The 27,923-nt window shown below is 35.0% G+C and overlaps 1 protein-coding gene and 1 long non-coding RNA gene across 6 annotated transcripts in view; one reads left to right on the top strand and one right to left on the bottom strand.

Moving 5' to 3' along the window:
* Positions 1-27,923, bottom strand: part of LOC117711703 (aldehyde dehydrogenase 1A1) — a 135,030-nt gene that overhangs the window by 77,051 nt on the left and 30,056 nt on the right. Inside the window, exons 1-2 of one of the 3 annotated variants that reach the window (XM_076918370.1) lie at positions 18,546-18,565; positions 7,374-7,467 (exon numbers count right to left, since the gene is read on the bottom strand). The exons of 1 other annotated variant lie outside the window; for it this stretch is intronic. The gene's annotated coding sequence lies outside the window, so the exon portion shown is untranslated. Of the gene's footprint in view, positions 1-7,373; positions 7,468-18,545; positions 18,566-27,923 lie in introns of those variants that run through there. One more of the 3 variants, XM_076918365.1, reaches the window with a different exon arrangement.
* Positions 3,523-22,255, top strand: LOC143435495 (uncharacterized). Of its 3 annotated transcripts, XR_013105858.1 has the most exons (4): positions 20,188-20,424; positions 21,469-21,560; positions 21,785-21,916; positions 21,997-22,255. It is a non-coding gene; the product is annotated as an uncharacterized LOC143435495 (long non-coding RNA). The 3 variants fall into 3 exon arrangements; XR_013105857.1 differs by lacking the exon at positions 20,188-20,424 and adding an exon at positions 3,523-3,592 and having other exon boundaries at positions 21,785-22,255; XR_013105856.1 differs by having other exon boundaries at positions 21,785-22,255.

Here is a 27,923-nt window from a genome sequence, read left to right as displayed (position 1 = left end):
TAAATGTGAATATTTACTTTGAGTCTCACTTACTTGTATTTTAGATAAACTGGGATAGAAGTTCTTGAAATAATACATTTGTAATACAAGTTCTTGATATAATAGATCTCTTATCCTATTCTCATATATGTTGTGATGCTTCCTTATTGTGAATATCCACAAATGGTTCTTAATGAATGGAGGCATCTGTTGTTATAAGACTTGGGCTATTATGATTAAATACACTCAGATTCATTTCACCCGGAGGCTTCTTCCAAGAACATGACATGCCTTGTCCTCCTCAATTTCTTATTAAAGTGGGATAGGTCCTGGGACACCCACTGGAAAGAGGTCCCTGTTGGAAAATCCAGGTTCTGTGTTATCCTCTGACAAACAATTAGAGCATGAATAGAAATGGAAATAAACAGTTTATTAAGAAAGGGAACCCACTCCTAAGTATAAGAATGAGACAGTGAGCTGAGGAAAACGTATGCATTCAAGAGAAGTAGGCCAGAGGTCTTGCTATGTAGCCTCTCTCTTCCACGTTGTATAATGTGTGTTTTTTAGTCATGCTTTGCTCTCTGCGTGAAGCCTAGGTAGAGAAGGGCTTTTAGTGAGATTCTGCTACTGGCTTTTTTTTTTACTTGTTAATTGTGATGGAGCATTCTCCAGTTTCTATTCTTCTGCCACAAAAGCAGTCATTATTTCCATGAAGACCAGGGCATTGGAGGCACAGAACTCAGAGGCCGTTTTCACATGAAAGACACTGCAGCTACATGTCGTTCTTCTGTGTTTACTGGGTTTTGATGTGCATTAGTCAAGCTAGAATTAAAGTTGGTGTAAATAGCAACGCCTACCACAAAAATGCTCTTGTGGGAAATACCACAGAAACCAAATACGAACAAGACTTCGGGTGTATACACAGGGAGTATCCCATATTATATAAGCCCAAACATAAGGGCCTTTCAGTTGTAAAGAGGTGGAAGGTTAGGAGAATATCACAAGACATCATAAAGTTGTAGATTTTAGTTTCATGGTTACTTAACAACAGATAAGACACTCAGTTTACATTCTCTATCAGAAACCAAATTGCTGACTCACTTGGGCAAGAAACAATGCTGACTCACTGGGCATGAAATAATGCTAACTCCCTCTGGAAGAAATAAAAGCCAAGTTCTAAATGTAGGGCAGATCCACATAATGTCAGCAGAAGAGAAGATGAATTCGTTGACAGATATATGAGACCGTGTACAAATTCATAATGTTTTCTTAAAACAGATTTTATTTTATTTTTTACATGTAATGTGTATCTATCTCTCAGGGTATATATGTAAATATATGTTGGTTCCTGGGGAGGGTTCCCAAAAAGTGAGATGGGTTCTTTGGAGCTAAATTTACAGGGATATGTGGCTTACCTGATGTAGGTGCTGAGAACTGAACTCTGTAAGACCAAGACGTGGTTGTGAAAGTGGAGCCTTTTTTTCCAGCCTGTGGCTTTTATCTAACATGCTATATTAGCCACCAAGATGGTAGAAACATTCAAAGTTCCTTAAACTCTGTGGGAAATAGTATAGCTTTGATGCATTTTATTCAAATATGTGTGTTTATCCTTCTTAAAGGCTTGTTTTATAAAGATGTAAGGTTGGAAAACACCATCTAGAAAATTCATTTTTTAGTTTCCCTTTTCACATTAAGGTAGTAATAGAAAGATATTCAGTGGAATCATAAACTGCCAGTGAAAACAGCAAACAGTAACGATTTGTATGCATGTAATGATAAAGATAGAGTTGTAGAAGTCAGTTTTATGGGTAACAGTAGATAAGACAATCTGTTTACATTCTTTATCTGAACCCAAAGTATTGACTCATTGTGCAAGTAATAATAGCATTTGCTATTTGCAGCTGAACCATTTCTTCTTCTTATTAGTCACTCAGGTGGTTGAAACAGTCAATGTTCCATACAACTGTATTAGAAATGACAGTTCAAATGTGTTAATACACACACAGAGACACACACAGACACACACAAACACACACAGACACACACACACACACACACACACACACACACACATACACATGCTCAAATGTGTGGATTTATCCTTCCTAACAGCTTTGTTTTATAAAAATTTTAAGGTTGAGAAGTATCTTTGAGGTCAACCCTGGCACCGGCATTATTGGCTGCTAACTTAAATACATAAGTCAATAAAAATGGCTTCCCATTAGACCCAGTTTACATAAAATGGTGATGGTATGGGGGGATGGGTACAATTTTGAGAAATTCTTCATTTCTTATGTAGTAATGTCAATGTTCTACAAAGATCTATAATTCTCAGAAAATTTGAACAGTTAACCATAAATCTGGCAGTGCTGATGTGAAAGAGATGAGATGGTCTACAGGTATCCAATAGACACATGTGCATGTGCGGCAGGGGATTGCTTTAAGTTGCATGTGACTGGTTTTCTTCTTTTTCTCCATACTTACTAGAAAGACACTTATCTGCTTGCCATCAGCTTTGTATCCTGAGTCGATGTGAAAGACGATTCTAATCTATGTTGTTTAGCTCTTTAATGACTAGATTTTTTGATACAGGCTCAAGTGTTGGTTCTTTGATCTTCTACCGGAGCCAGCTACACACAGAGTGTGTTATTGTGAGGGCTAGGTTTGGAGAGAAAGTGTGCTTTGAGAAACCTACTCTTGTACTGTACTGTTCAGATCATTATCTTATGTTCCTTAGTATTTTGTAAACCCCTTTCAGTCGGTGCCAGTATTATTGGCTGCTAGCTTAGTCTATAAAGGGGTATGTGTTTATGAATAATGAGGAGTGCCATTCATTTTTAGGTTGTCATAGTGAATGACTCTTTAAAAAATAATTAGCCTAAAATGTTTTTGGAAAGACATATAAAGGAGCAAAATAAATGGGGGAGGGGATGCCAATTCTTTACAAATCCAGAACCTTGCAAAATGCATCACTAGAATTACAGTCTTCCCAGAGAAAACCACTTTGATTCGAAGAACTGTAGATTTGTCTCTCTAAGTTCCCATTCTACTAGGGATATGGAAGGCCACTTTTCCCTCTCTGGCACTAAGTCTTCCCATTTGTACATGATTCTTCAGAGAATTTTACATAGAAGGAGTAAAATGAAAATAATTAGAGAAAACACCTAATGTATTTCTTCCAGAAAAAAATTCATCCTAAGAATAATAGTCTATCTCCCTAAAGCCCCAATGCTTAGGACAACCTTAACACTGTGCTAGGCTTTACAGGCAGGATCAAGCATCAGGCCACTGACTTTGAGTATGAAATAATTGGATAATGGACCACATATACAGGCAATTTGGTTTTTGATCTTGAAGTTATTAAACTCTAGGCTCCCTGCATGGCTAATTTTATAAACTTCTTGTACTTTCTTGTCCAATAGTCCAAACCTTTGTTAAAGTGGAGACAACACCCTTTTGAGACTCTGACACTTTAGTTGCCTTTTGACCATGCCAGGCAAGAATAAAAGGAGGAGACCCTGTACTGCTATTCAGAGAGGATCCAGACTCCTGAGCTGGTGGCTGATTACAGCATGTCCTGCCTCCTCCAAACTATAGTCATACTATAGGCAGAGTAAGTTAAAATTGTCAAAGAATATCTCTATAACTTTGCTAAAACTTGTTGGCAAAATTCTGTGTCTTACAGGTTAAAGCCTTACATCTTTCAGATTTATCATTTTAAAAATATTTCATAAAATGTAAGTGTGCTTGATTATTTATTTTTAATTTTCAAACCAAATAAACAATTCAAGTAATTACCAAAGAAAAATTTTCTTTCAAAGGATCAAATTAGCCTTATAGGTTAAGATCATTATTTTGAAAACTAACATACAGTAGCATATAATGTCGAGGTGAGCATTGCACTTACTATAGATCAGTATTATCTTATGAACTTTTCTTGAAATATATTTTTGTGGTAAAATTATATGTGGTTATATGTCATTATAAATATGAACTGCATTAAATTTTGCATACAACTAAATCACCTCATACAGTATTTGTTTGCTCAATAAGTATTTGTTTGAAATAAAGTTTGTTGGAAGTACTAACCTTTGAAAATTGTCATGATGCTTTACATGACAGAGTATAATTTAAAAGACAAACTATAGGGCCCATTTAATGGAATGAACTTCTAGGGAAGAATTTCAGGGCTCTGTAATCAGGAACATATCTTGGAATGTTTTCAAATCTCCAGTCGTGGCAACAGGTGAGTAGCAAGATGCTGGGTCTACAAATCTCACAGCTGAAATATTTGATGTAGAAGATTCAATGTTGTAATCATGGATGATCAGTCCCAGCTTCAGAATCATAAGCTTTTTTTTTTTTTATTTTCTCCACCCAGATCATGCTAATGCTGTGGATCATTGTTATACTGTAGGAAATCAACATTCACAGATGAATTTCCCAGGGTTCTCTGTAATTTTAGGTCTGTACTATTGCCAATGAACTCAGGCTGGGTGTTGTTTGTTTTTTGTTTTAAGTTCTTTGAGAGAAATATTCATGTCTGATTTAGAATATTCTTCCTTGACATAGTTTTCGTCTGTAGAATAAAATGTCTGCATAGAAAACCTTTGTTAATATTTCATTGGAATTACTAACCAATCAGATAATAATGCACAAAAAGATTATACCAGAATATCCAATGATTAAGCATTACTCTTAGAGCTTTTCTAAAAGTAGGGGTGAACTAAGTTTACTGATCAGGGAGCACATATGTACTTCTGATAAATGATTACACACACTGTTGAAAGTTCATCTTATTACTGAAACTGATAAACACAGGAGCCATTACCAGCCAAAGTACCTTCTATAGAAGATGATGATCATACTAAGGGACCAGAACGCAAATGGTTTCTCAAGGTGTTTGATGATTTGTAGTTCTTGTAAATATGGCTCCTCTAATAATTTATTTTCTGAAAGTTCATTACAATATAAAATTGCTACTGATTTTGTATTTATTTTTTCTTTTAAATGTGAAAAAATAAAATTTGACTGTATTGATAACACAACAGCACATTTACATAATTAGTTATTTCTGATTGAAATCATTGCATCTATGACTGGATTCTAGAACTGAGATACATTTGCATGCAGATAATGCAAACCATTAAGGAGGACAAAATACAGCAACAATTTGGTGGGGTCTGTTATTTGGTTACTTCTACAATTTCTTGGAAAACATTTTTAGCATATATTTCTTCTTTGGACTTTTAAATTTTTTCTATTGAAATATCTTTTTCTCTCATATTATGTATCCTTATTATAGCTTCCCTTCCATGTATTCCTCCCAGTTCCTGCTTCCCTCACTTCCAGTCTGGATCCACTTCTTTCTGTCTCAAATTAGAAAAGAACAGGCTTCTAAAGGATAGTAATTAAATATAAGAGGATGGGATAAAAATATCAAAATAGGACAAAACCAACAAAAAGAAGGGAAAGAGCCCAGGAAAACGTACACAAATCATATACAGTCACAGATACCCACTCACTCACACTTACACTCATGAATCTTATAAAACACTAAACTGAAAACCATAAAATATACTCAAAAAACCTATAAGACAAAAGAATTTGTGTGGGTGTGTTTGCATATGTATGTGAGCCTGTATGTGCGTACACGTACGTGTGTGTAAAATAAAGCAAAAAGATAAAACTAAAAGAGAAAAAAGTTCTGATACAACATTATGGGGCATAGACTCTCCAATGATGCTTGAGTTGGCTTCTTTTGGCCATGTAGTGCTGTGCATGCAGCCTACCCTTAAGCGTTTGTTTCCCCAGTGAGAGTCCTTGGAAGAAACTAAGTTTTCATTTGCAAGTGATCATTAATTGGAGATTACCTCTAGGTTGGGGATGGAGGCACATGTTCACTTCTTTCAGCTCTGGAACCCATCTGGTACAGACCTATGAAGGGTCTGTGCATGCTGCCTCAGTTTCTGTTGCATTGATCCTGTTGATTTAAAGGGCTGTGTTTTCTTGGTGACCTCTATTCTCTCTGGCTCTTATACTCTTTGTAGGGTAGGTGTGGGGGTCCCAAAGCTCTGAGAGGAGGAATTTTATTGAAACATCCCATTTATAAGTAAGTGACATATGACTATAGTTCTCTGTATTTGTTCTGATCAGTGTCAGGATGAATGAAGCTTCTCTGCTGACAGCCAAGCAAGGCACTTAGGCTTTTATTTATGAATATAGTAGAATGTTATTAGGAGTTATCATATATATATATATATATATATATATATATATATATATATATATATTTTATGTGTGTGCTGATCTGGTCCTATGTTAAGTTTCTTAATCTTAAATGTTGACTGATTTGTGTGTATCTGTGTGATGTATTTTGATGTGTTTGAGGCATTTAAGTTTTGAAATTTACAAAGTCACATTACTAACAAATGAGAATAATGATCTGATTTCTTCCTTTTCTATTTGAAAACTTTCATTTATTTCCTTTGTTGATGATGTGGATAGGACTTCTAATACTACCCAATAGAGAATATTGGGATTCTATAGTTTTCTGTTTGATGTTTGAATGTTTGATTTTATGTTTTGAGAAAGAGAGAGAGAGAGAGAGAGACTCAGAGAGACTCAGAGAGACTCAGAGAGACTCAGAGAGACTCAGAGAGACTCAGAGAGAGAATGCAAAGTTGAGTAGATAGGGAGGAAGGGAGAATCTCGGAGTAGTTGAGGGAAGAGTAAAATTGAGTAGTCTAAGTGGACATCTGATCATGTCGCTTCTCTTAGAAGACAGACTTTAATTTACATTTCTCTATGAAGAAAGATTCTGTCTGAATTTGGCCTATTGAGGAACAGTTTTTAGTGTTTAATTTATTGAAGTGTTTGGTCATTAAAGGTTGTTAAAATTTATCAAATGTTTTTTTCTGCATCTAATGAAAAGATTCTTTTGTCCTTTTTCATTTTGTGTGATATTTTATGTGTACTATTTTTGTATGTTGAAACATTACTGAAAGTAGTAGCTCAAAACTCTGTATCAAGTGAATAGTATTTTGAATCAAATCAAAACCTAGAGTTATTATATGAACTACCCCAAAGCAGAAAATATGGGGCTGGATGCATGAGTGGTGGGACTACTCTTCTTTGCTTTGTGCTTGTGATTACAATCAGTCCTTCATGATACGGCTCCTGCCTTTTCAACTGTTCAATATTCACTTCCTCGGTGACACCATATGCTCAAAATTCTTAGTGGTTACTTACTTACAGGAAAGTGTAGTGATCACACTTTAATTATATTTTTAGAAATCCCAAATTAAACACTAACATACACTTTCTCATCTGAAAAACAGATTGTCTTAAATGATTGTCAATCCAAAAGGATTTAGCATTATAAGGAAACAAACCTTTGGTCCTTGCTCTATGGGATTTCCTAGATGATGGTAATTGATATCCACTCTGAATGTTGGTCACAGCATTCCATAGGCTGGGGGCCTGAGGCTGAATAGAAAGGAGAAAGAGGGTAAGCAACAGCACTCGTCAGTCTGTCTCCTGGCCTTGGATATTGTGTGACCAACTGCTGCATACTTTTCCTGACATCATGTTTTCTCAATGATGAACTGTACCCTTGAACTATGAGCCCAAATAAACTTTTCCTAAAGGTATTTTTTTCTACATCCCCCACAGCAATGAGTAAGCAACTAATACACACATAAAAGCTTCAAATTCAACCAGTTCCCATATTTAATATGCTGCAGACAGCCAACCTAATCTGCATCTCCACACGTGTATGCCCTGTTTAGCACCTTCTTGCTTGCACTGTTAAAAATAATTGAAGTTAAGCACCTTTCAGCTTCTCACGAACAATCTTTCTTTCAAAGTCAAGAAGCAGATGGTTTTCATTTGCTGACACTGTGGGCAGTGAATTTGGGGGTGAGCCCTTCTGTGATCAGGCATCACAGTGATGTGGCACTATGAGATAGAAAACGATTGGGAAGCCGATTGCTTCAAAGTCCTACTAACTGATAACAGGGTTTGTTGCTTAAGTGAAAACCTTGCTCCAGCATATTATCAAGCAATCTAGCACTCAAAGTGTTTTTGAGTTGATTGGGGTCATGGTTGTTTGATGCTGAAGTCCATAGTTAAATAAAACGCTTTCTTTTCAAACACTCCCTTCTCCACTCCTTCTGAATGCTTAGTCATGGGATACAATTGTATGACCAAATTTCCTTTATAAATTTTTTTTTCATTTAGTCTAAGAGAAAACTAAACACATTCAGTAATTTTGTAGCATAGTATGGCTTTTTCATACTAGGCAAAAGAAGTTATTTAAAGTGATAGTCTCCCCAGATACTTACTGAATACTTAACATGTTAGATATTTATAGGGACAAGAAGACTTAGTCATAGGTCAGGGAGCATGCTCCCAGTCTTCCCTCATTTATGCTTTCTTTACAAAATAGGATGAAAGTGAAGTGCAGACACATTGTTACTTCAATAGCTTAAACTGCTCTTTGGAAGATAAACTGTAAGCTTCTTGGCATGCTGTGTTCAGTCTGCTTGATGGTAGTCCAGAACCACCTCAGACTCATTTCTCTACCTTTTCCTCTATAAATGCTGAGCTTCTGGTCACTTCCAGAAATACAAGCCTCTGTCCTTAGTATGTGAATTAGAATATGATGTCTTCCTGTATTTAAAACTTCCCATATGACTTCTCTTTTCTTTCCTCCATTCTCTTCCTCTCTTGATTCGTCCCTTCTTTCTGGGATTATAAGAATGAGCCCACCATGCCCAGCAAAGATCCCTAATCATTTCTATGCTTCCTTCATTTGATTTGGTTTTTGCCCATTTTTCCTATTTATATTTACTATGTTAGTTACTATTTCATAGCTCAGTTGTGATATGATTTTATTCTAGGAAATCTTTCAGAACCCCTTTCATCTGTGTTTTAGTCAAGTCAGTCAATCTGATTCCTTCAAGCTCTAACAGAATTGAATGATGCCCAACTATGGACATTATCCACATTTTGGTGCGTAGGAACTATGACTTCCCCTTACCTGTTAGATGACTGAGACCCAGCAGCTAAGAGAAGGTAGGTTCACTTGACAATAAAGAAATCCTAAACACATGAGTCACGTGCATCACCGTTCCAAGGAAGTGATCTGAGAAACATTGCCTTTTATGTACTGAGTTTATAATTCATTTTAAAGATGTTTCTTAGGAAGGCAGAGCACATAGAATGGTTAGTTGTTATGATTTCAGACATCTAAAATGTGCTTGAAGAGAACTGTGTGGCAGCAAGATATAGAATAATATAGACTCTGTGACTGTATCTTTGTCAACGTGAAGTTTATTTAACATCACTGTAAATACTCATGAGGAATAGAGCTGTAAAATGAAACGGTGCTTCCATTTTTAGACACGTCCCTTCATTGGTGTATGTGGCCCAAGCACATACTGTCTCTTGCTTTGCAGCCTGGATGGAGTTACACCCACTGCCTGGCATTTCATTCCCCTGAGTATTTACATAATCCCTGTGGCTGTGGATATCAATTTACAGAGCAGAAAGATTCTCATCCTGAGTGCTTGAAGGCATATACTTGGCTGCATCACAAAATGAGTTTTACCTGGATTATTCCTGGCAGTGCAAGTCCCTCCTGTGATTATAATTTCAGGGGACTAGATAGAGAATCTCCCTAGAGATAGTGGTGGTAGTCGCCTGATGTTTGGTGAAATCAAAATCTGCTAAGCAAAAACCACCTTTGAGAAGTTGCCTCTTTTCAATGACCTCTTTCTTTAGAAGGACATTTTAATATACAGAGCACTGAACCTGTCTAGAGCAAGAGAATGATCCCTGCACCAGCTTCTTTGAACTCTCACACTCTGAGAAATTGCCAGATGAGATCAGTTTTAAATACTGTCCTTCATGGGAAAGATGGTGCAGGTTTTCGTTTTTGAATGAAAATGATAAAGCTTACTAGTATATTTTAAGCATGGTAGAAAATACCGTGTTAAGTTTATTTAACGTATCAAATAAAAATCGTATTAGTTACTAAATGCAAATTATTCAACCAGTTATTCTGTGAGCAGAGAGAGTAGAGTAAATCTTGACAGCAAGTAGTAAAACCATGATGTTACTCACTCTTCATTCTGTATGTGTACATTCACAGGCTGTAAAAACTAGAATATTGATGCCTATAATAATTTCAAGTACCAAGAAACCTGCATATACTTTTATTAGTGTTCTTTAGATGAGTTGCTGATATCAAAATGAAAAGAAGGGAGAAAACTATTTGAATACACCAGTGTCCTTCAGTGTCAATGTTGTCCTTCCAAAGAATTTTCTCTTTACTAACAGAAGCACTGAAGCCACTCACATAGATTCTATTGGGTGCTTTATATATTCATATTTGTCATCTGTAGAAGATTATTCACAGAAATGAAAACTACTAAGAAGATTCTGAGCGTCACTATCTGCAAGTGAACTTCCAAGAAGAGCCATAGTTAAAGACATGTTTACTTATTTCTTGGATTCCCATTTTTGTATTATCAAATCAGCCTTTCTGTGTTGTCATAAATTTTCTCAATTTAAGTAAATTTCTAGAGAAATTCTGTTTTCAGTATCACCCAGAGTTTTTAAGTACAGTGCAAGAGGAGCCCAATAGCCTCAAATCTTGGAAAACTGGTTTTGAGCAGAGAATTAGGACATCATGTGTTCTCCACCAATTGTTCACTGGACTCTGTGATTTGAGGTAATTCTGCATTCGCTTTTGCTATGACAGCCGTGCTCAAATTCAGCATTACTTGTTCATCTTGGGAAAATACAAATTGCTGTTTTCTAACCCCCTTTTAATTTAATAGGTCCTGGTAGAACAAAAGAATTGTGATTTTCTAAAATGTTCCAAGGCAGTAAAGATTCTGTTACAGAATGTTTTTGTGAAAAAGCAAAACACACATATTTCTGACTTTTTAATTAAGAGAGAAGCAGAGGGATTATTAGCAGGAATCCAACATAAATATGTAGAATTTCTATAACAAGTTAAGGTAACTATTAATTTGGGAAGTAACAATCCTTCCCATGTGAGCAAAGGGAGAAGACTGAGTACTTATCTGAATATAGCTCTCAACGGAGGGAGGACTCAGTCCAAATGGAGGGGGCACTGATCTCTCACCTGAATCAATATACCAATTTTCTCAGGCAATTTCAGTTAAAAAATATAGGTGAGATATTATTTTCTACCTTTGTAAAAATGCAGAGAATGCAGCGAAGAATAGCAATTGTTGTGTGAACTGTATAGAAAGGTTCAAGCATTTTTTAGCTCTCCAGCACTGTTCTTGACCATATAATATTCTAAACTCCCAAAGTCTGAAATAATACATAAATTTAGAAAGACAAAGCTGACTTCAAGTTATGGTATTTATAGGAATACAAAACTCATATACTACAAAGTGTCAGCATTCATTAGCTCTTTGCTCACAGAAGAACAAGGTTGGATCAAATTATTTTCCAATAATGGTGCAACAATGAGTAACTCTACTTATGTTTAATTATAACATGAATTGACATTCTTTATGATCCATGTAAGTAAACATTCCCATTTTCGTGGCTGGGTATGGCATTACATACTTATAAAAAATTTTTTAATATGCATAGTGAAATGTAAAAATGAAAAAAAGTTATTTAGCTCATAAACTAGTAACAGAAATCAAGGACTTACTTTTTATATAATGAATCACAAATCCCACTGTAACTGTTGTCATTAAGTAAAAATACGTGCAACAATGATACTCTATGCTTCCAATGATGTATTGCATATTATAAGAATCATTACACACAATAAAACTCTAGGGTAAGATTAGCAAGTGTGTGGACTTTGTCTTCCAAGAGCTATTCTCTTTTAAAAGCATGGTTCTGCATGTTTCTTTTATTACCACATCATTTTCTGCATAATTCAATCCTTTATGATTGCAGTTTGTGGCCTCTTTGATCAAGTCAGTGGATAATCCAGCATGTTTCTCCTGACAAGCATTGCATTGTTGTTATAAATATCACAATGTTCTATTCAGAGACTATCATGAATAAAAGCATAACCAGGAATCTGCTTGTTTAAAAAAAAAGAAATTGCAAGGTACTCTGTAATTTTCAATGGGAAACAGAAGAATTTATGAATCAAGGTAATCTCGGTTATCTAAGCTCACGCCAAATTCAGACACAAGGGCTTCCATAAAGTGCAAAACAAACTTTGCAAACAGAAATTTAGTAAAGAAGACATCCAATTTTCATGACTAGATTCTATCTTCTAACTGCCTGGTCTTGGATAAGGAAATTTATATCAAACATTTTCATAATGAGAGCATTTAGTCTAGTCTTTTCTTTCAATGCATGATTTAAAAATTGTAAATGAGTTTTATAAATAATATGTGGTAATTTCCCTTGACATCAAAGTCTTAAACATAAGGCAATGGCTTAGAGGCATTTTAGAATATTGGCTTAGAAGGTTTAATGTAATTAAGTCAGAAATAATAAAAATAATAAATATCTGAAATATTTTATAGTGAATTAATGTAAAGTTTAAAGCCAATTACTTATTCATTCACTTAGGAATATGTTGTTATACTCAGTTTTGTTTGCTAATAAGTGTTAAATAACTTAATAATCTCCAGTTATTATTTTTTTTCCAAGAACAGTTTATATCTAAAGGAAAGCTATCCTCTAGAATGGATAACAATGTTAAAGAAGGAGAAAAGTAGTGTAGTACAGCTTGCAATAAGTATTTTTTTAAATAGTTAATAGATCTTTCAACAACATGTTTGTTTTCTTGGAACTTGAAAAGTAAGTGTTGAATTGAGAATATTTGATAAATTCATTTTCTAATCTGTGACTATATAGAATGTATACACACACACACACCATCAAGTTGTCTTCTACAAATTTTTCATTCTTATTAACATGTAAATGAACTGACTTTTCTTCTTCTACAAAAGTTAAATATAAAGGTCAATTAAGTTATGTCTTTTTTTAGTGAGGTAACATTTAAGTTATTAATATTTTAAATATTCATAAATGTGACTACTATACATTTCAAATTTTTGGAAAAAAAAGAACAGAAAATTTAATTAAAAAATAGGACTATTTCTACAGTATATAAATCTATATACAATAAATAAATAAATAAATCTATATACACATTAGTTTATTCATGTATAAAATCTTGTATGCATTTAAAAATTTGATATATTTTCAGGTTTAATTCATTTAAAATACCAAAATTCATATCTGTTGGTTAATTAATATTTGGGAAGTCTGTACAGCTTTAGGTGCAGGGGATTACCGTACCCACAAGACACATGTGACCCCTCAATAAAGTCACTTTCACTGTGGAACAGACTATTAAAATATACTTTGAGAGCAAAATACATATGCTATTTTCTCAACTGTACATTTTATAAATCTAAATATGATAAATTATTTCTAAAAAATGTAGTAACTTGTTTGAGATTTGCTTTATATGTGAAATATACAATGTAATTCCAATATTTAGTCATTTAAAACAAAAAGAAACAGGAGGTTGCAAGCAAAATTAATGCATACCAACCACAATTCAGCTCCAGGCCCCTGAATACTATATCTACAAATAAATGTAGAAGCTAGCAAGAGACCCAACCAACGGTCTCACTGAATTTTGGTTTCCAATAATGAAATGTGTAATCAGATTTTATTAATTAACTTATGTTCCCAGAGAGCCCCCCAAGTCAATGACAACATAGTGTAGTGCCCTTCCTGTGTGATTAGCGTATTTGAATGAGTATTTCTCTTTTCTATTTCTTATCTAAGTGAGGCTATGCAAGGGATCTTCTTTGAGTATTCTCCCGAAAATAATATGTATTTGGGGGAAGTAATTTATTCTAACTTTTAAAAAAATAACTTTTCACTATACTCAATTAAAGCATATGCTTGTTAATAATACACAATGTTTTCATGCTATTTAAGAAGAATGTAAAACAACTTGGCGGCTGCTTCTGTGAATCTCAGCTGCAAGGAAAATGTGTTTAGGATAAGTCCTTAATATCCCTTTTGAAAACATGTTTGTCATTTCTTATTCAATGTAGATTTCTTAAGCAGCTGACATTTATTTTCTTCCCCACTGCCTGATCTTGGTTCCTTAAAATCTGTTTTCCATTTATTTTACATTTATTCATGGTCTAATGGCTGTCAGTGATTTTCAATTAGAATTTTTAAGTGGTGAATTTTAAGACTTTTTTAATATAATGGTTGTTAATAGTACTTACACATTTAAAACGCCTTTGCTGATTTCAGTGACTCATTAATGTTGAGTCTCTATTTGTTTCTATTTTACACATTAAATTGGATTATACAGTTCACGAGATGACTACATGACATTACAAAAGCAGTTATACCTCATAAACAATGTTTGTACACTGAAATTTAGAGCAACATAGACCATATTAATTTTGAAGAATAAATGTCTTCGTTTATTACAAAAGTTGACCTTGGAAACTATGCTCCAAAGCAAAGTTTGAATCTGGGTTACAAGCTTGTATTACAGCTTCTGGATTGTACAAGTTTTGAATGTAACAGAACCACAAAGATGTTTTTCTTTTGTCATGGTCATCAAATCATGATGTTGGTGGCGACTCAAAGAGATGACTCAGACATGGACATCATCCACATGGGTTTATAGGGAGATTTTAATAAAACATGCCAGAAAGGGGTTTCAGTTAAAGGTACAAATGAGAGTTCACCCCTAACAGTCTCCTGCTATTCATTCCCCAAGTCACGTAATAGCCCCTGTCATTTTGACATATAGCATGTTTCTTTTCCTCTATCACCTTCGAGTTAACTAGATTGTATGAGGAATGGAAAAAAAATTAAAAGGGGACTGACAGGAGGTTAGGATTCCCGGTGGCCCCTGCTGCTGTTTGTATCACGGAAACATTTTGAAATCAGTAGATGTTAATTTAATAAGGGGAATCCCACTGGCTTTGTGTCTCCTGCAAACAATAAAAGGGTGTGCCTGAGTCTGTACCTCTCTTCAATCATTCTTGTACAACATGAATAGGAAACAAATGGCAAAGACCCCAATTAACTCAATTTAGACTAAGGAGAGAGATGATAAAGTTCTGCGTCATGTTTCAAGCTTCAAAGACGCCAAGGACAACAAAGCAAATGTTAAAAGGACAAATCGGACTACTGCGAAAACAGCAGCCACCAATCCGTGGCTTTAATTCACGAGATGAATGTTCCCAGCTTTCTACAAGGAAGCATTTCATCATTTAACGCAAACCCAGTGTTTGGAATAGCCCTGAGCCTTTGCTACCACTCGGCTCTCCATTTGCTGTTAGCTTAGAAATGGGGAGGACGGTGGATAAGCCTAGAGAAGTTACTTATCTAAAAATGTGTGCACGGGGAAAATATTTTATTTTTAATCATGTAATTATCCAAAATATGGAAAGGCTTTTGGCAGCATTTTATTAAATATGCTATATAAAATATGCATATGATAAATTTTATCATATAAGAAAACCAATTACTAAAAAAAAAAAATCAACTCCTCATTCAAATGCTTACATTTTGTATTTTCTCATGATTTGGTCCTCAGGGAGCCATACAATGAGCTCTCAACTCACACTTTGGCTTCCGGTGCTCTCTGCTCTTGGAATTCTCATAGACTATGAAATCTATTATGATAAAATGAAGAGCAATTAACTAAATTTAAAAATAAAGACCACATGAAGGAAGAACGAGAATGAAAGTCTTTTGGATCAGCCTCAAGGACATTTAATTGAACATGTCAAGTACATCAAGGTATTTGAAGATCAATTTAAAAGGTCTACCTGACTCTCATTAAATAAAAAGAAATGAAAAATAAATAAATGAAAAGGAATGTGTCATTTGTTCTCAAAGGAAGTAATGCTTAAAAAAGAATATACCACTGAAGTCGTTGCTCTATCACACGCTCAGTAACAATCCCTTCAGAGGTAGTGGCTGACATAGGAGCTTGACATATTTACAAGGGACATTTGAGTTTGGAACAATAAAAGAATTGTGCTGTAATGACTTAAGGCACATTATTGCCTCCAAGTCATTGGGCTCTTGTGGTAGACTCTGTAACCTCTACATTACATTAGAGTTGCTGAGAGCTCCAAGTTTCTTTCTCAGCACACTAAGAGGAATGCTATAGGAAAGCAAGTTTCAGATACAATCCAACATGCATGATTCCTTCTAACCAAGTGTACGAACATTCAACCTACATGTTATGCAAACCAGGTGAAATTCAAGCTCTCCATAAGAACCCCAAGACCTGCATGACAGTAGTCTTGAGGAAGAATTAGTAAAGCCTAGTCATAAGCAGACTATTTCCCATCATGCCTGTGTCATGGGCATAATCATGAATCTTAGGAATAAGGCACATTTGAGATGGCAGTCATAACCTACCAACATCAGCTTCTGATACCATTTGGCAAAGAGAAAATGCTTGTCAACCTGTTGTTTTGAAAATAGAACTGTAATATTAGAAGTTATTGTCATTGGTGTTTATGTTTTAGTTATGGGATGTTGATCAGGCTTTTTCAAATGCTTTTGACATACCTGATGAACATATTCCTTATTGGTATACTTCAAAAGTTAACTTTTCTAGCTGTGGAGTTAATTTACCTACCCACATACCATATGGCTTCTGCTGAACCAGTTAAAATAAATTGTAGAGAACACAGAGTTATTATAATCTGTCTCTAAAAAATGTAACAGTGTCCTAAAATGTCTGTATCAGCATTTTTCCCAATATCTGCTATAAAAATTTCTTCTTTGAAAACCAATAATTTATAAAAATAAAAATATTCTTTCTTTGAGTTCCTTATGCATAGAATTTTAAGTTGCAAATTACTTAATTTTTCCAAATTATGTTTAGATCATTTAATTTGTAGACAGAAACCTTGAAAACTAGAATATGAAAGTGCCTGGTCTTGCCATCACCTGAAAGACTGAAGGGGCACCCAGGATGGAGCCCAGAGCTCTACAGCAGTCCAGGCAAAGCTTCTGGTTGTCCTTGTGGTTTTGCTTGGGTTGTCTTCTTAAAGTGTTTTACGCTTGTTTGTTTTGAAAGGCCATCTGCCATGGCTCCAGGATAGTTTATGAGAGAAATGGACTTAAATTCCTTTACTTGATTCTCTTTTAGTCAGGAAAACATTTTAAACATATTCAGTTAAACCAAGTAGAAACAACTTTAAAGTTATGGCCCCAAATTCTTTAACTGTATATTAAGCACCTTAAAAAAAAATAAAGATATATGTTAGCCTGTGCTTTACTAAAATTATAAGTGCTCAAAATGTAATAAATTCATTCTGAAATATAAATGGCAAATCTTGTTTCCATCTGAAAATGTAACAGTGAGGACGAACATCCCCCAGGGCCTGGGGAGGTGCTTGGCCGCCATGTTAGGATCTCTAAGCTTTTTCTATGCCTTAGATGCCAAGGGTGAAGCCTTAGGTACCACGTCAGCCTTCTCCTCTGAGCTTGTGGCATTTCCTTCTCTTCCCAGTAGACTAGGAATCCTCTGTTCTGACTTTCTTTGCTCATCTGTCATCTTATATACTGTGTCTCCCCCAAAGCCAAAATCTATGGAAAATAAGAAGGCTACTGTATTAATCCTTGTAGATTCACTCCAAGAACAGTACTAGATACGAAACAAATCATTGTAAAAGAAAAATCTGTTAAAAATGGGAATGGATATCAATGTGATGGGGAAAATATTACTGTCTGGCTTCCAGGATTGTTGTGAAGATGAACACTATTAAGGTGTAACTATCAAGTCAAAGTTTTAAAACAAATATATGTTGTTTTTTTTTTTCTTCTCAGCAACACAAGCTTTAATAAGTAAGAAATTGTACCGTGTCAAAAAATTTTAAAACTGCCATACATTTTTGTCCAAGACATGCAATTAGTAAATTCTGGCATTGCAGAGTAATTCTGAAATTCCTGATCCATCTAGTAAGTTCTTGATTGGCTCGGGCCTTGATGGGGTTAATAAGGATTGTGAGTATCTCAGACATAAGGAGACATGACAGGAAAAGCCAACAGTAACTGCTGTCTGCCTTGGGCATTTGTGATCTGAGCCTAACAAGGTAGGCCTGTCTCTGGGTTCTTTGGAGGTGAAATGAAGCGATGGGCGGAAGCAGGGCGTAGGAGTCGCTGGGTCCTGACAGGCTAAAGTGCGACTTGCTAAATCCTAATTGCCACAGACATCTTAGGGCAAATGAGCGGCCAAGGCAAGAAGCTGTGTGCAGAGCCCACGGAGATAAGAGAAAGAAAGGGCAAGGGAGATTACTGGTCATCTGGTCTCCCCGATCACATGCAAGACAAACGCCAAACGCCAAGCACAACAGCAAACACAACCTTTGGGCATTATTTCCCCAAAGCCTATTTACCAAAGGCTCGCTTGCTTAGATCTGAAGACTTGGTTAAACATGAATTTGTAATAACGTTTCTCACGTTCTTACCTTCTGTTTTAAGTCTTGCTTTTTTTCTACTATTTTTTTTAAACTTAAAAAAAAATATATTACCTGTATTGACATTGTAACTCTGACTCTGAGGAAGAAATAAGGGGAAAGAGGAGAACACGTCATTTAAAACATAGAACTTTCAATGAAAAACAACTGAAACTTAGGCTTTATAATTACATATTCAATATATATTATTATGGGTAATATATTATGTACAACACATAATTAGATATAAATTTTATATGCACATATAATTGTACATGTTATTCCCCATTTTCAAATAAGAATATTTAGAAAAGGTTAGGCAATCCTTTTAACTTATGGCTTCTCTGGGAGGCTTTTATAAAACTCGGTCTCACTGTGTTGTCATAGATGGCCTAAAACTTTCTCTGCAGGCAGACTGACCCTGGTGAAGCTAGCATTTAATTCACTACATATTTGTAATCTACTTTTCCTTTAAAAACAAACAAAACAAAATAAAAACAAGAACAACAAAAAGTGTCAGTAGTAATGTTAAATTATATTTTGTTTTGTGAGTAAGGCATACAAGCATATATCATTGTACCTGATTATCAAGGGGCATTTAAAAGTTAATTTTTAATATATATATTATATATATTATATATTATATATTATATATTATAATATAATATTATATTAATAATATAATATATAATTATATATTATATATAATATAATATTATATTATATAATATATTATATTATATATATTATATAATATTATATTAATAATATATAATAATTATAATAATATTAATATATATGCATATATATATATATATATATATATATATATATGATGTTTTATGTGGTTTTTCTTGTGGGGATTTCTTTGCAATTTATTCCAGTTCTTTACTTGCATGACTTTAGCTCCAGTTAAATAGCAAATGCAATTTGTTACTCTTTAAAGGTTCAGTACCAGGGACATATTTGGGGCATAACAGATTCTTAAAGATGTACTATGAATTATACATGGACACAATTAAGCACCCTGCTCTTCTGCTGTGAATAACCTATGTGTTTCTATTGGGGGATATTAAAGGCCCAGCCTTCCTAATGGACTCCTCTATTGCTAATCTAAATTCTGTCTAGTTGAGGTTCATACTTGTGGATCCCTATTTTCAGGTGCATTCATGCAGCATTATACTGTGTCTCTCTTGACAACTAATAATTTGTCTATCTATGTACACAGTGCCTGAAATTTATATTATTTCCACTTTGAGAACACATGATTGCCTCTTTCCTTGCAGAACCATTATCAAGTGTTAGTTCTGTGACATCAGAATCCCCAATCTTCCAGACTGATAGAACTGCAGGGCCTGTGAGTGTTTCCTCCCCTTAAAACGCATGCATCTGTACACTATGCTTACATGCCTTTATTCCTCCATCATAAGAATTCCCACAGACTGAGAGAATGCCATGCAATATTAGATGGTGAAAGACATTGAAGGTCAAATACTTGAAACACCTCATGTTCATCTCTAATTGGATGATTAGATGTTTATTTAAACACATGGCTTGTTGGGATAGGGAACACCCAGTTTACAAAGAGTAGCTAGGAGCAAGGTCAGTGTGAGAGTCCAAGTGGGAGAGTTCACTCTGTGTAAAGGTCAAAAGAAAAAAAAAAAAAGAAAGAAAGAAAAAGAAAGGACGATATGCCAAATACTTAGATTTGTCCCTAAGCACTGATCTCCTGCCAACAGTAACGCAACAGTCTGTGGGATGACCTATTACTGTTATTTACCATAGGCTCTTGGGATCTTTGAGGGGAACTGTTCTGGATCCCCTCAAGTGGGAAGAGCAGCTTTCTTAGCAGCATGAATTTGCAGCAGAAATTTCTCCTCTTTTGGATTCCACTTGCACTAGTTTGTGTCTCTACTATTATGATAAATCACTGGCCCGGAACAGCTTGGGGGAGGTGAGGATTTGTTTGGCTTACAGGTTATAGTCCAGCACCAAGAGCACAAGGCCGGCACTCTAGGCAGCTATTGAAGCAGAGACCACAGTGGAACAGTTGCTTTCTGGCTTGCTCCCACTGGCTTGCTCAGTTTGCTTTCTTATAGTACCCAGCCACACCTGTCCAGGGTTGGCACTGCAAACAGTGGGTTGGGCCTTCCTAAGTAAAATAGCAGTTAAGAAAATGGGCTCACATACATGCCCATAGGAAAGTCCAATGGAGAAATTTTCTCAAATGAGGCTCACTCTTTTGAGGGTCAAGTAGTATTGTTTCTACTGCCCCTCATGCATATGTCAAAATTACATCCTGTTCTATATATAATCTTTGTAACCAGTTGTTACATCTGACCTAATATAGTCTGACTCTTTTCCATAGACACATGCTAGTAAATTTTCCCTTCTTTTGAAAAATGTTTAATGCATTTGTTAACACATTAATAACACTGGGACAAATATTTTAACTTAAAAAATCTTCATAAAACCTGATATGCTAAATTTGGAGGGAATATATACTTTACTCTTACCAAGTTCTATTTAAATCTAATAGATATGTACTCTTTAAGGATATGTATCATCTGTATAAATTCTTTGGAAGTTAATGTTTACCACATAGAGAAAGTAATCCTCTGAATGGAAGTTTAAATATGGATTCCTTCCCCTTTTTTCCTCTCCAGTTGCCCCCTCCACTTCCTTCTTCCCTTCCTTCCCCTGTTCCCTCCCTTCCTTTCCTCTTTCTCTTTTAATCTGTCATCCTGTGATGATGAAGCAAGAGAAATATGGCATAGGGCAGTAGCTCAGCTGTTAACAGCGTTTACTACTTTTGCACAGAAGCTGAGGGATTCTGTTCCCATATCAGATGCTCACAGACTCCTGAAACTCCAGCTCCAGGTGATCTGCAATCCTCCTCCTTGCAACTGCATTGCACACGTGGGACACACAGTAAGACACACATAAATAAAACTAAAAAAAATAAGTGATTGCTTGTATTTTTATATATGTTTTTCAGGAGCCAACATTCTAACTAAATTGTCAATGGTGAGAGATTTCATTGAGTGTGGGTAGAGATACGAACATCTGGGCTAGAGTCTGAAGGAAATGGTGAGAACATTAACTTTGCTATAGATGGAACTCTTCAGCACATAAATAAGAAATTAATTGAGAATTTCTTGGACTAGAAAAGTAAATTGGAATTAAATATATTCTTTCTTAACAAATATCAAATGTAAAATCTTAAAACCATCTGTGATTTTTCTTTTGAAAGTTTGAAAGTTTAAGTTAGGTTCATCAAAATAAAAATGTCTAGCATGTTATTCTGTTGCCAGGCAACAGTGATAATCTGAGATCTCACAAGCAAGTGCCAGTAAAATGCTGAATGCAACGAATGTGTCCCCAAAGAGAGTGAGTCAGCAATGGTTATTTCAAGAAGAGGCTGCACGGAGCCACAAAAATCCCCAGTGAGCATGAAACTCTCTTCAGACTTTGCTGCTTATCTTTGGCAATGCAAACACTCATGCCTCCTTTTTGTGGTTTCCAGATGAGATATAGTCAGAGAGCCAAGATGTTTTCTGTGTCATCCTACAGAGGTACTAACAATGAAGCCAGCGCATCATTTCAGTGTGCAGAGACTGGGGGACCACACCTTTATCCCCAGGGCAGAAGCCCGTGGTGCAAGACTCCCAGCTGGGAAACAGGCATCTCTTCTGGATCACTTCAGGCTGCAGAGCAGGAGGAGGAAGAGAAAGCATGCCTGTGCTCTTGTTCCTGGAAATGCTCCATTTAAATTTAAGAACCACGTTTCCTTCTTGTAAAAATGCCAGTTTCACCTGCAATGGGTTCTGATTTTCTTTGTTCCTTTGCTTTGTCCTCAACGAACTGCTTTGAAATGGAATCTGTAGAAGACAAGAAGTTTTCTTTCTCTGTTTAATAAGTGCATATGAACTCTTATGGATCATAAGAAAATTATATATGGTTTGTGCCTCTGACTCACACATGAAGATGTGTTTGTTAAAGAGACCAGAACTTCAACACTTGATTCCCTACAAAGCTAAGATGGATGACTGAGAGACAACTGTTCTCTGACATTGGACTTGGCGAGAGTAAAGCTGAGCAGGAATGATTATATATATTCATATCTGTGTGTTGATTGAAATGTATTTTTTATTTGGTGAAATGACTAGAGCCTTTTGAGTAGTCATTGAATGAAGATGTCAGAATCAGTTAATTTCTGGCTTTGAGAGTTTAGATGGGATGGAGATCAAACAGGAAATATCTGTTCTAAGAACTAAATTAAATATGGCAAATACTTCAGGGCTTAAATTTTTCAGAAGGTAGGACTCTCAGATGTTAAATAACTTTTGTCCTTGATATAATGTCCATAGTTATTTTCTTTATGGTGAGCTGTGTTATCTGGGCTAGCTAAAAATATAGATGTGTATATTGCTAACTTAGGTGAGGGAAATTTTATAACTTTGCTACTGTAATCAATATTACATCAAATTCTAGAAGTAGTTTAAGAGTCTGGGGATTGTTTGTATCTATTGGAGGATATTTGGATAAATATTCCTCTTTCAGAAATATTTAGGTAGAAATGCTATAAGTCTTTTATTTATGTTATTGGGGGCATAGAACATATTTAATATATGGTTAAGTACACTTGGTGTTACAAAAGTCATGCTGTTGTCAGGTTGTTTAGTTATTATCTTTTGCACTTGCTAATAATCACGAGCAAATTATTCTTTTGTGTAGAAGAATTTTATAACACTATGTAATTGTCTAAAATCAGTAACTGGTAATGATAAAGAATAGAGATCTATTAGAAATATTTCATAAAAATAAATGTTAAGCATAAGTGATTAGCTTCCTTAAAGTTTGGATCCATTACAAAATATTCTTTTTCCCCCAGTAATCATTTTTATGTTCCTTGTATTTTGGATAATACTTATATATTTTAAAGACGAAATATTTGTAAAATTCCATATATAAAATAATATTTGTAAAATACATATCAGCATATAAAATGTCAATACATTTTATGTTATATATGAATAAAATACTAACCATTAAATTTAAAGAAATAATTGTTTTATTTCCTTAGATGATTCTGATAGTATAGCAGTTATTTAAGTATTAGCAGATAATTTTGTCTGTCATCATTTGTTATCACCAGTGGAGAACTGTGAGTTTTCATAGTACATATTGTGTCCCTATATGGATGACTTCATTTTTTAAAAAAACTCTAAAGATAGGTCTTAGTTATGCACCACTTGGTTCAAGAGCAGTTTGTAAACATTTCATTTTCCTTGGAAAATAATACTTTTGTCTCATAACATAGCTGTATTAAAATATGGAAAAATTACAAATTTTGTCACAGTGAAATTTTTGCATTTTATTATCTCTTTTTTTCTTTTAAACACTGTAAACAACCTTCTGAAATAAAATAAAAAACTTCAAAGTAGTTTAAGACATCTGAAGAGTATCAATATTCATCTCACTTTTATGTCAATAAGAAGCTCGTACCAATGAAAACCTTAAATTTGAAATCAAAGTAAATTTTGTACCATTTAAGAAATTATAACTTCATCTTGATATTAATTATAAAGATTTCTACCAATAGGTTATGGCTATGCAATAAATCCTAGCTAATCATTTCTATTCCCCAAAACCACTACTTTTCCCTAGAAAGACAGCCCAGTATTAACCACCTTAGTCCCCAAGCCCAGGGAATAGGGGCGCTGACTCTTCATTAACTTCTTCAAGCTGATTATGGGCATTGAGATATTAGAAGAGGGGTGGCAGGGAAGAGTAAATTGCCATGCTTTGTGCTTCCCATAATTTCAGTTAACTCAGTCATTCTGGATTTCTGACAGGGTTGAAATCTTATAGTCTCATAGCCAATCCTGGCTATTTACTTTGAGAGAAAAGAACTGAGTAGATGGTTTTCAGCTGACATTCATTCTAAAGCCAAGAAAAAAGCCAGGTTCAGAACTAAGTGTTTTAGTTAGGAGAGATGACAGAGGTTCTGGTTAGTCAACAAAATGATGGACTGGGTATTAGGACTATCTTGTACCTCACTGTTACAAATTGGCATAATTATGCTCTAATTGTATTTTGAGAGAAAAGTTTTATTTTAACAGGAAGAGTGATATGTAGGAGGAGCTAAGATGGGAGGGGTACTGAGAGGAAGAGAAGGAGTAAGGAGAAAAGGAGAAGAAGGAGAGGAGAAGCTAGAGAGAGAAAGAGAGAGAAAGAGGAGGGGGGATATGGAGGCAGATGTTCACGTGTCTTCACCAGTCAAAGATAGTTGATATATCTAGGTTGGGTATTTAGTATTACCAAACTTATAAAGCCTTTGATTAACATTTTTAAAAAGTGTATAAAAGCAAAAGGGAAAAGGGGACATGGGATAGGGTTTTTCTCGGGGGGAGATAGGGAAAGGGGATGGCATCTGAAATGTAAATAAAATATCCAATAAAAATAAAAATAATACAAAAAAAAACCAAAAAACAAAAGGACATCTGAAGAAGAATCATACTTGTCTAAAATCAAATAACCATTCTGGATTTGGAAAATGTATTTTGTCAACTTGTGCTTTTAAAAATGTAACAGCTCTAAATTCATGGACATTTTAAATCAATATTCAATTTTGATGTACAATGTATTAAAAGGAGAATGACTTAAAATAATATGATAATAAATTAATATAATACTAAAATAATATGATAAAATAATATGTCAGAAAATTTCTAGTTCTCAAAGCCTATTTAAAATATGATCTTACCTGAATAATCACTGTCACCTAGAGATGAATGGTAGCTTCTGAGAACTATGTGCTTTCACTGGTCTATGTGTAATTCATTGATTATTATTTACTAATACTTTAACATTTTGTCCTATTTGAATTGATTGAGATAATAAACCTGGGACTTGGGGAGATACGACTATTGGAGAGAAAAGGTATAGGTCTATGTTACCTCACAGTGAAACATATACCTTTAGTCCAGCAGTCCTCAACCTTCCTATAGGGTAACCCTTTAATACAATTCTTCATGCTGTGGTGACCCCCAACCTTAAAATTTTTTCTTTGTTACTACCTGACTATAATTTTTTTCAGTTATGAATCATAATGTAAATATCTAATATTCAGGATATCTGATATGCTACCCTCGTAAAAGGGTTGTTTAAACCCAAAGAGGTCATGACCCACAGTATAATAACGGCTGCTTTAATCAATCAGAATCACTCTATGAATGGTGTAGAAGTTAACAGGAAAGCACAGATTTTGGATCAGACTGGTTCTGCTTTGGTTGCTTCTAAGGTGTGGGATCCTAGAACCGTCATTATTTCCCTTTGTGCTTTAACTTTTTCTCAAATATAAAATGGAAATACCAGAAACAGCTTCTTCAGGAATTAGATGAGTTTAAATATTGAAAGCTCTATGGAGCAGATCTAGTGCTCAGTGAGTCCTATGATAATACCAGCTAATGTGCTCATTGCGCTTTACTTCGAACATTCCTAAGTGCATTTGTGGGGATAAAAAAGCACCTTGAAACAGCTGTCAAGACACCACAGTGAGAGAGTTTCAGTTTTACTAACCAATTTCTTTCGAGCTCATTTTGTTATTATGGTATGTAGGTGCATATTCATATTGTGTATACTTGTATTGCAAGCATGCCTGCACATGAATATGGAAACTAGCAGTGGATGTCATTGAATCTGCCTCCATCTAATTTTTTGGGACATGGTCTTTCATGGAACCTGTCATTCACTAATTGGTTGGCCTAACTGGATTTCCCCCTCACCTTCCTCACTCAGATCACTCAGATCACAGGCATGGACTGTTGTCTGATCTTTTTTACACAGCAGCTGGGGAACTCACATGACAATATGTCAAAAACCTTACCAACAAAACATGCTCTCCAACTGCTATATTGACTTTACTTTATACAAATTTTCCATTATTGGTATGGTTATAGACTCTATAGTTTCCAATATACTATTATCAAGTCTTTACTAAAACTATGACTTTGGGAAGTAACTTAATTACTCTTCAACACAGTTTTCATATCTGTAAGTGGAAGAAAATTGTAGTAGAAACTGACACAGGATTACTATAAATAATTGTGTCCCATAAATCTTAGCTGTCACTCTCATCATCATCATCATCATAATCACCTTTATGAGGTATAAAGTTTCAATTCAGTGGTAACAAATATACAATGAACGTTGAAATGAATTAGGTACCATAATGCAAAGAAGACTACAAGCAAAAAGGGAAAAATATCTTCAAAAAGCACACTGAATACTAAGTGCTGTCTATGTTCAATGGTTACTATCACAGGGTCTAATTATGTCACTGATCAAGAAGGAAGAGTAACCCAAAACACACAAAGAAATGCTGTTTATAAGGGAATTCAGATCCTCATGGAGAGAAAGCAACCAACCTTTAAACTAATAGTCAATAGGGTTATTTCAGACATCAACCACAATTTGGAAAGTCTGAAAAGGAACAAAAAAATGCAAACTCAGAGCATAGAGATTTTCCATTGGGCCAAAGAGGTCCTTTCTAAAAAGATGACATTTAAATCAATTCCTAAATATTCAAAGTTTTAGTAAGACTGATTTGTGTATAAGGGGAGGAAGAAACACCAGGCATGAGTTGGCAAAATGAAAAGACTGTGGAAGACAGAAAGGCTTTCTGAGAGGTTGAGACATAATTACAAACCAACCCACCAGCACCTTAATCTTGGTTTTTAACCTTCAAAACTGGAAGAATATTTATCAGATGTCCTTTTTTTAGGGCAACGACAGTGGCTTAACACACACACGCACGCACACACACACACACACACACACACACACACACACACTTATACACACACACAGTAGTAAGGTTTGCAAATTAAATAGAATCACAAAAAGGGGATAGTCATGTCTAGGATATATTTATTTTATAGGCCTGGCTCCTTCAGTAGGGACTTGTCACAAAGATGACATAGAGGTATGTATGACACTCATTAAGATCTTGATTTTGGACCATTTTGGAGAGACTGAAGAAATTTGGGCATTAACTAGAATTATATCATACTTACTATGTTAAATTTAGTAGATCTATAAAAATCTGTTTAAAAAATAATTGCTTATGAAAATAATGAGATATTTGTGTGAGAAAGTGGGTCATGCCACCAGAGAGGAAAACTGATAAGATGGAGTTAGTTCAAATACTGGAAATCTCAGAGACTTGAGATCGACAGGAACAAAGCCACTTCCTACTCATTCCTGTACCTGCTCTGGAACACTTAACTATGACACGCTACTGAGAGGACCCATGGCAATCAGTCACTCAGGCAAAACATCTGTAGTCCTTCCCCATGCAAATAGAGCATCACTAACATCTACCCCTGAATCCCACACTACTCCTCAATGGTTAGAGAGTCCCTGTCCACATGGAATAATGTGCACAGG

The sequence above is a fragment of the Arvicanthis niloticus genome, chromosome 1, assembly GCF_011762505.2.
Source record: "Arvicanthis niloticus isolate mArvNil1 chromosome 1, mArvNil1.pat.X, whole genome shotgun sequence".
NCBI lineage: Eukaryota > Metazoa > Chordata > Mammalia > Rodentia > Muridae > Arvicanthis > Arvicanthis niloticus.
Note: the sequence above shows the minus strand (reverse complement) of the source record. Positions and strands in the feature narration are given on the sequence as shown.